Genomic DNA, 10,042 nt, shown 5'->3' on the forward strand with positions numbered 1-10,042 from the left:
AACTACCTCGACATGAATTAACTGCCATAATGGGGTTCACCTTCATGTGTGAACACAAAGTAACCCCACTCCTGGTAAGGGAATCGTTCAACAGAATCCAAAATCTCTATACCTGAAAATATTCTTTGCAAGACTGTCTATAAAAGCAAAAACTAGAAAGTGCCCAAATACTTAGAAATAGGAGAGCGGTTAGTAAATTACAGTAAATTACCCCACATCAATATCATGGACCACTAGGCAGGTCTTAAAAATAATAATGATGATGAAGTGATTGGATCAGCTTGGTATAATCACAAGATCCTGGGTGTTTGAGGCAAGATGTTTGGAATTCCAGCTAAGAACCACATTCCTGAGCTCAGCTGTCTGCATCTGTAGAGTGGAGGTAAAGATACTGTACTCACCTCACAATGTTACCAAGAGGATGAATTGAGATCACATACCCGGTGGGTCCTAGCCCAGTGCTGACATTTAGTAAACCAAAGCTCATTCCTGTTTCCTCAGCAAGGCACGCAGTGATGTCACTGTCATGGGCCCAGACAGGTGGAAAAGTAGAGTGGGCACAGGAATGAAGGTTAGAGGCTTAGAAAAAAAAAATTAAAATGCTTCCGTGGTAAATGACTATAACTCAGTAAAAAAAAGGTTTAAAAAATAAAAAATAAATGCCTCGGTGGTAGAGGTATAGGGGAGATCTATTTCTTTCCTCCTTCTTTTGGACTTTAAGTGCAGACAGTTAAGTAAATCATCCTCCTCAGTTCAAGGCAGATACTCGTTGACCATTCTTGTTTCCTTCCTTCTGTCCTTCCTTCCCCTTTGTCTTCATTTTCTACTCTCCTCTCCTATTTTCTTTCCCCTCCACAGGCAATCATCCTAACATTTTTAATGTGTATCTTTTTGTGCTAACATGTTCTTGAAAATATGTACCATTGATACTGTTTTATTTTTATTAGGAAATCTGTAATACATACACAAAAGTAGAGATGACAGTACAATAAACCCCCATATACTCATCTCCAAGACTCCAAAATGATCAAGATTTTGCCTTGAAATCTTGCTTAAATCTTTGCCTAAAACATATTTGTTTCATCTTTCTCATTTCCCTTTCCTGAACAAAATAAATTCCCTACCTCATGCCATTTCACCCCTGTATTTTTCAGTTACGCATTGCCCCACTCCCCCAACATTGACCATTTTCTTACCCACTGGGAGTGACATAATCACGCCTAACAAAATTAGCGTAATACCTACTATCCAATCCATAACCAAATTCCTCAAAATGTCTCTTGGCAGTTGGTTTTGATGTGTGTATGCGTGTGTGTGTGTGTGTGTGTGTGTGTGAACACATTACTTTTCACCCAATACTATGGTTTTTAGATCCAGCCAGGTTGCTCTGTGAACACTGAGTTGCTTTAATAGCTGCGAGGTGACCCGTGGGAGCATCTCCCACCTCTCGCCTCTCCACTCTCCCAGGGAGGGACATCTTACTGGACCCAGCTCTCATCCCACAAGCAACAGTGCAGCTGTACATCTTCAGCCTTGTCCTCTTATAGAACTTGTGAGACTCTCTGGGTTATATATGTGAAAGCCAGGTGTGAACTTGCTAGGTCATAGGGTATAAATATATCTGTCTCAGTTTGACTAAGCACAGCCATATTTTTCTCTGCAACGTATGCACCAGCCCACACTCCACAGGCAGAGTAGAAGGTTCCTATGTTCCCATATGATTGATATTATCCAGCTGTCTGATTTCTGCTAGTCTGACCAAGGTATTATTTCATTGTTGTTTTATTTGCATTTGTCAGATCACTAAAGAGTTTGAGCATCTCTGCACCTGGTTATTAGTGTTTAAGATTTCCTTTTATATAAATAAGCTTTTTATATCATTTGGTCATATTTCTATTGATGCCCTTTTGGCTATCGATTTGCAAGAGATCTTCAGAGAGCCTATATCCTTTGTTGGTTTTGGACCTTACAAAAGTATTCTCCCATTTTGTCATCTCTCTCTTCATTTTGTCCACTTCATCGAACAGAAATCTTTAATTTCGATGTAATTAAATTTACCCCAGAGGAATAGTTTGGACTGGATTCAGTGGGCACTAGGGAGTCATTGCAGGTTCTAGAACTGAGGATAACATGATTAAAGTGACTCACTTGGGAGCTGTATACAGGAGGGACTGGCTGCAAAGAGGCGGATTAGGAATCCTTCCATGTAAGTGAGTCAACAACAGAGGCAGGTGGACATGGCCCCAACCCTCATAGGACTTCCAGTCAGCATGGGAGCCAGGTGTTCAACAAGAGTGGTGAAGATTCTGCAGGGAGGGGTGGGAACAGAGCAGGGCTGGGGTTTGGCAAGGATTCCTGGAAACAGAGACATTTGCTCTGACTCCTGAGGGGAAAGTAAGAGCTGGCCCAATGATGAGAGAGGGAGAATGTCTTGAGAGAATAGGAATCTGGAAAATGGAAAACATCCGAGAAATAACCTGAAGATAAAGTGGGTGAAATTTGCTCACAGAGTCAAGTAACACAGTGGAAAGCCTGCTGGGATAGTAGGCCACATGGTGAACTCAGAAAATTGTTTCTTTCCCAGGCACCTGGGCCCAAAGCCAAATGACAGGAGGTGAGGAAGGAAGGGCTGATAAGGAAGCAGAGGCAAGAGGTATAAGAAATGGTCTGGGAGCTTGGCAGGAGTGGGACAGGCAGAGAGCACCCAGCTGACTTTTTTCCAAGATGGACCAGAGAAAGATTTGCAGACTTGGGGGACACATTCATAGGCATGTAATCATCTTTCTCTGTTCTTTAAAATGAATCTTTATATTTTCAAAGTTCAAAAAGAATACATATATATTATAAAACACTTAAGATTACAGAACTATTTAACATAGAGAACCAAAGTCTCTAATACCCTCCACCAGTAACCACTGTTAATAATTTAGGGTATACTCCTGCAGATTTATTTATGTGTGAACACTAATTTACATATAGTTTTAATAAGCAAATACAATTTTGTTAACAGAGCTTCAAATATATGAAGCAAAACGGATGGAACTGAAAGGAGAAACAGATAAACCCAGTTATAGTAGGAAACTATAATCACTCTCTTGATAATCCATAGAACAAGTAGAGAGAAAATGATAAAGGATTTAGAACACCTGAGGCACCAGCAACTTGCTTGTCCTAATTTGCAGTTGTAAAATATTCCAAGCAACACTAGCCAAAATACTCATTCTCTTCAACAGCACATGGATCACTCACCAAAACAGACCACATGCTGGGCCACAAAACAAACCTTAAGAAGTGTAAAAACAAAAATGAAATCATAGAAAGTATAATCTATGTCCATAACAGAATTAATTAGAAATCCATAACAGAAAGACATCTGGAAAACCTCTATTCTGAAACTAAGCAAGGCACTTCTAAATAATCCATAGATGAAAGATGAAACCATAAAGGAAATTACAAATATTTTAAACTGAATGAAGATGAAAACCTATCAAAAAATTTGAGATGCATTTAAGCAATGCTTAAAGGGAAACAGAATATTAAGTACTTAGATTATAAACATCTCAAATCAATAATGTAAGCTTCTACCTTAAAAAGCTAGAAAAAAAAGAAGAGTAAATTGGACCCAAAGTAGGCAGGAAAAAGAAACTAATACAGATAGAACAGAAAGAGAGAACAATGAAACAGGGAACAAACTGTAGAGAAAATTGGTGAAACCAAAAGCTAATTCTTTGCAGAAAAAAATAAATAAAATGGATAAACCTCTAGCCAGACAGGCCAAGAAAAAAAAAGAGAGAGAGAGAAGATACATAAATTATAAATAATAGAAATGAGATGACATTGCTACAGACCCTAAAGACATTAGAAGGATAGCAAAGGAATACTGCAAATGTTAAAAAAAAATCCATAAATACAACAATTCAAATGAAATGAACAAATTTCTTGAGGAACACAAACTATCAAAGCTCACTCAAAAGAAATAGAGACTCAAGAATTACAACAAAACAACCTGATTCAAAAATAAGCAAAGGACTTAAAAAGACATTTTTCCAAATGAGATATACAAATGGCCAGTAAACACATGAAAAGATGCTCAGCATCACTAATTGTTAGTGAAATACAAATCAAAACTACAATGAGATACCATATCACACTCATGTGGATGGCTACCATAAAAAAAAAAAACTAGAAAATGTAAGTGTTGGTAAGGATCTGGAGAAATTGGAACCCTTGCGTACTGTTGGTAGGAATGTAAAATGGTACTGACACTGTGGAAAATAGTATGGTGGTTCCTCCTAATTATAGGAAGTTCGTAGGTACAATGTTAATGTATAAAGTCAACTGCTTTCCTGGGTGGGAAGGGATAGGCTGGGATTTCAAAGTTATAGAATAGATGAACAAGATTATACTGTATAGCACAGGGAATATATACAAGATCTTATGGTAGCTCACAGAGAAAAAAATGTGACAATGAATATATATATGTTCATGTATAACTGAAAAATTGTGCTCTACACTGGAATTTCACACAACATTGTAAAATGATTATAAATCAATAAAAAATGTTAAAAAGTAAATAAAATAAAGTCAATTGCTTTCCTATATACCAGCGATAAACAAGAGGAATTTGAAATTAAAAACATATTGTCATTTACATTAGCACTCAAAAAGTGAAATACTTAAGTATAAATCTAATGAAATATGTATATGAGGAAAACTACCAAACTTTGATGAAAGATAGCAAAGAACTAAATATATGGAGAAATGTCTGTGTTCATGAATAGGAAAACATAATATTGTCAAGATATCAGTTCTTGCCATTTTGATCTACAGATTCAAAGCAATCACAGTCAAAATCCCAACAACTTATTTTATGGATATTAACAAATGGATTTTTTTTAAGTGGGGGAGGTAATTAGGTTTGTTTGTTTGTTTGTTTTAATAGAGGTACTGGTGATGGAACACAGGACCTTGTGCATGCTCAGCAGGCACTCTACCACAGAGCTATACTCTTCTCCCTTTAACAAATTGATTTCAAAATTTATATGGAAAGGAATTTAAAGAGATATAACATGGATGTTCCTGGAGAATGTCATTCTAAGTGAAGTAAGCCAGAAAGAGAAAGAAAAATCCCATATGAGATCGCTCATATGTGGAATCTAAAAAAAAAGAACATAAATACAAAACAGAAACAGACTCATAGACACAGAACACAAACTTGTGGTTGCCAAGGGGGCGGGGGGTGGGAAGGGACAGACTGGGATTTCAAAATATAGAATAGATAAACAAGATTATACTGTATAGCACAGGGAAATATATACAAGATCTTGTGGTAGCTCACGGCGAAAAAAAAGTGACAATGAATATATGTATGTATACTTCAGTATAACTGAAAAATTGTGTTCTACAATGGAATTTGACACAACATTGTAAAATGACTATAACTCAATAAAAAAAAAAGTTAAAAAAAAAGAAGAGGAATTTAAAGAGATACATGCACCCCAATGTTCACAGCAGCACTATTTACAGCAGTGAAGACATGGAAACAACCTAAATGTCCATTGACAGATGACTGGATAAAAAGTTGTGGTATATTTATACAATGGAATACTACTCAGCCATAAAAGAGTAAAATAATGCCATTTGCAACAACATGGGTGGACATAGAGATCGTCATTCTAAGTGAAATAAGCCAGAAAGAGAAAGAAAAATACCATATGATATCACTTATATGTGGAATATATAAAAAGAGACAAATGAATTTATTCGGAAAACAGAAACAGACTCTTAGACATAGATAACAAACTTGTGGTTACCAGGGAGGAGGTGGGAGGGGATAAACTGGGAATTAGAGATTTGCAGATACTAACTGATACTTATATACAGAATAGATAAACAACAGGTTCATGCTGTATAGCGCAGGGAACTATATTCAATATCTTGTAGTAACTTATGGTAAAAAAGAAAATGAAAACGAATATATGTATGTTCATGTATGACTGAAGTATTGTGCTGTACACCAGAAATTGATACAACATTATAAACTGACTATATTTCAGTAAAAATATATATATACAAAAAAAAAAAAAAAGGAAAGGGAAAGACAGTGTGGTATTGGTGAAAGAACAAATAGATCAATGGAATATAACAGAGATTCCAGGAACAGACCCACATAAATACAATCAACCAATTTTCGATAAGGGAGCAAAAGCAATACAATGGAGCAAAGATAGCCTTTTCAGCAAATGGAGCTGGAACAACTGGACATCCACATGTTAAAAAAAAATTAATCTGGCAGGGAGGGTATAGCATAGTGGTAGAGTGTGTGCTTAGCATGCAGGAGATCCTGTGTTCAATTCCCAGTACCTCCATTAAAATAAATAAATAAACAAACAAACCTCATTTCCTTCCCCTTACCAATAAAAAATTTTTTAATTTAAAAATTATTCTAGACACAGACCTTTCATCCTTCACAAAAACCCCCAAATTGATCATAGACCTAAATCTAAATCACAGAACTATAAAACTCCTAGAAGATAACACAGGAGAAAACCTAGGTGACCTTGGGTATGGCAGTGTCTTTTTAGATATGACACCAAAGTCATCAAAAACACAATTGGTGAACTGGACTTTATTAAAATAAAAAACTTCTGCTCTGAGAAAGACAACGTCAAGAGAATGAAAGGACAAGCCACAGATTGGGAGAAAATATTTGCAAAAGACACATCTGATAAAGGACTGTTAGCCAAGATATACAAACTCAACAGTAAGAAAACAAACAACCTAAATGAAAAAATGGGCAAAAGATCTCAACAGACAGCTCACCAAAAATGATATCAGATGGCATTAAGCATATGAGAAGATATCCAACATTATGTATCATTAAGGAATTGCAAATTAAAACAATGAGATGTCACTGCACACCTATTAGAATAACCAAAATCCAAAAAGCCTGACAAAACTAATTGGCAATATCTAAAATGTCCAATATATTTATATCCTGTGACACAAGAATTCCACTCCTGGAAACATACCCAGGAGGAATGAATGCATATATCCACCAAAAGATATGCACAAGAATGTTTGAAACAGTCTTACTCATAATAGTCAAAAACTGGAAACAATTCAAATGCCCATTAGAAGCCGAAAGGATAAATTGTGGTATATGTATACAATAGAATACTATATTGCAATGAAAAGGAATAAACCACTATTATGTGCATAAATTAATCTCAGACATAATATTGAGTGAAAGAGGAAAGATATAAAAGAGTACATACAGAATGGTTCCATGTGTATGAAATCTAAAAACAGGCTAAACTTACGGCAGTAGAGCTCAGAATAGTGGTGACATTTGGAAAGGAATAGTAACTTTGAGTGAGCCTGATAAATGCCAGAAATATTCAATGTCTTAATCTGGGTGGTGGTTACATTTTATACATATATGACATGAATACTATGTATACATATGTAAAAATGCATCAAGCTGTACACTTAAGATGTGTGGACTTCATTACCTGTAAGTTATACCTCAATAAAAAAGAAAAAAAATACATGAGGGACAGTAGCTCCAAAAAGGAGGGGAGGAAGAAATCTTTATGTCACTATCTTAAATAAAAACTTAAAAAACAGTACATTTCCAAATACACATTATAATACACAACTTTGAAAACAATACATTCATTTGTATACCATCTAAAATTACTCCACGTACATTAGGAATTTAAGTACCACACTTTGGTTAAGGCATTCCAGGCACCGTAGGGGTTTTATATGAGCTAGTGCTGGGATACTGGCAAACCAGGGAAGGGCTGGGGCCAAGTGGAGAATGTGTAGCTAGGATTATGCCTTGTCACCAGCCTGGACTGGGGTTGTGGAATGCTGAGGTTCTGCTTCAAGGCACAGGGCAGAAAACTGGGAGGGAAGAGGGGAATGAATTAGGAGAGGGGGCAAAGAAAGAGGACCAAGGGCAGGTTCCCCCACACTCTGGCCCATAGCCCAAATCCTAGACTCCTGACCTCACCAGAGACACAATAGATGTAAAACAAGCCAATCAGTTTCCAAGTGGGAAGAGTGCCAGCCATGATTTTTGCTGCCCAAGGAATGAAAAATCAATAATAATCATTCTTATGATTCATGTTCATCCTGTTTTATTCCAAGGCATTTTACCGAAAGGCCCCTTGGCCCAGCCAAAAAGTTCAGGGCCAGGAGCCAGGACACCTGGGCTCCAGATCTGTGTGTGGAAGACTTGGAACTTTCTTGAGGGTCTACTTTTCTTCCACTGTAATGTCACAAGTGACATTGTGGAGTATTTTACAGTTTTACATACATCATCTCCAATTGATCCTCCAATCCCTGGCAGGGAAAGCAGAGAACAGGAGATTGCTATTCTAAGGAAACTGGGATCAGATAAGGTTAAGAAATTCTATCAAACTCACAAACTATTAAGAAAGTGGGGAAGCTGAGAGGCTCAGAATGTGGGACTTCTGACTCCAAACTCTTTGCTGTTTCCCAGTCAAACCACGAAAGTCAGTACAGTGTGAGCTGTCTTGCTCCTTCACAAAATGCCCTCTGTAGGTTCCAAGGGCAGAGCTGGGTTTGTGGGGCTGAAACTTGTACAACTCGGGGAGAGGGGCTCTTTAATAAAAAATAATACCAAAAGATGAGTCAAAATTAAGTACAGGGCCTTGGGTAGTGAGGCCCTGCAGTGAGGGACCTTGAAGCTTCAGCTTCATTAGCATTAAGGTAAATCGGCCCCTCCTACACGCCCTGCCCACTAAAAAATCCAGACACACCAGCTCTTGACAGGATTTTCCTCCCTGTTTGTGAAACGTGGCAGATGTGGGCTGTGGAAGTCCTGGGAAAGGAATCTTATTTCTCCCAGGAGACAAGAGGAATTACAGCAGCAGTGAGGCCGTTGTGTGAGGATGGAGAAGGCTGTGTGCCAGGGGAGAGCCCAAAGGGTCTGGTGACCCAGCTGGCCAAGACATGGGCGTTAGCAGTGTTGGTGTGGGAGACTGGCAGCCTGGGAGCCGGGAGCAATGGCGCTGTCCCCGGAGCGACGGCCCAAATTATACGCTGGCCTGTTGGAAACAGGCGTTCTTCAGACTGTCTTCTGGTTTCCTGCGTCCAGATAAACCTTCCTCCTCCGAGGAGAGGCAGAGACAGGCAGCCACCGCCGACGGCAGTGGGAGGGTGGATAGTGGTCCCGCCCAGGCCTTTCGATCTCCGCCCAGGCCGTTCGATCCCCGGCCCGAAGGGTGGAGGAGAGCGGAGATCTACGAGGAGGCTGCCCTGCTGCGGCTCGGGAGGCGAGGCCGGGGTGCCAGGCTCCCCTCGCGGCTCCCCGCCGCCGCCGCGAGAGTGGGGGGAGCAGCGCCCGCGGCCTGCTTTCCCAGGGCTGGCCGAGCCTTTTTGACAAGCTGATTGCGTGGCGGGGATTGGCTGGTCCGGGCGTGACGCCGGTTAACAACAAAGGTGGAGTTGGAAGAAATTAGATTAAAGGAGAGGAAAAAAAAAAAAAATTAACGGGGGAGCTGGCAGGGGACAGGAGGCAGAGACCGAAGGGGAGATGCGCGAAGCTCGGTCTCGCAGCTCCGACTTCGCCCCCGGAATCCCCTTCGCCTAAACCCACTGGGATTTTTGCTCTCAACCTGGAGCTCAGGCCAGCTACCGAAACCAGGGTGGGAGGGATGGTTGCTGCTTCTTGAGAAATCCCCCCAGCTCCCATCCCCACACCCCCTTGCTACTGCTTAAGGGGAGAACTTTTTGCTCGGACTCCTTGGATCCTAAACCCAGTGGAGGTGAGGGGCATTGAGAACAAGGAGGCTCTCTAAAACCCGGAAGGCTCTCGCGGGGCACCGAGATCGGACGAGGCGGAGTGCTCCCTCGGTTTTCCAATGTTGCAAATCTAAGAGCTTCTTGCTTGCTTTTTTTTTAACCCCCCCCCCTTTTTTCTCCCCCCACCCACCCACCCCGCTTTGGCTCCAGGGTTGCAAAAGCAAAGAGCAATAAAAAAAAAAAAAACCGCGCACACACTCAGACA

The sequence above is a fragment of the Vicugna pacos genome, chromosome 16 (genome assembly GCF_048564905.1).
Source record: "Vicugna pacos chromosome 16, VicPac4, whole genome shotgun sequence".
NCBI lineage: Eukaryota > Metazoa > Chordata > Mammalia > Artiodactyla > Camelidae > Vicugna > Vicugna pacos.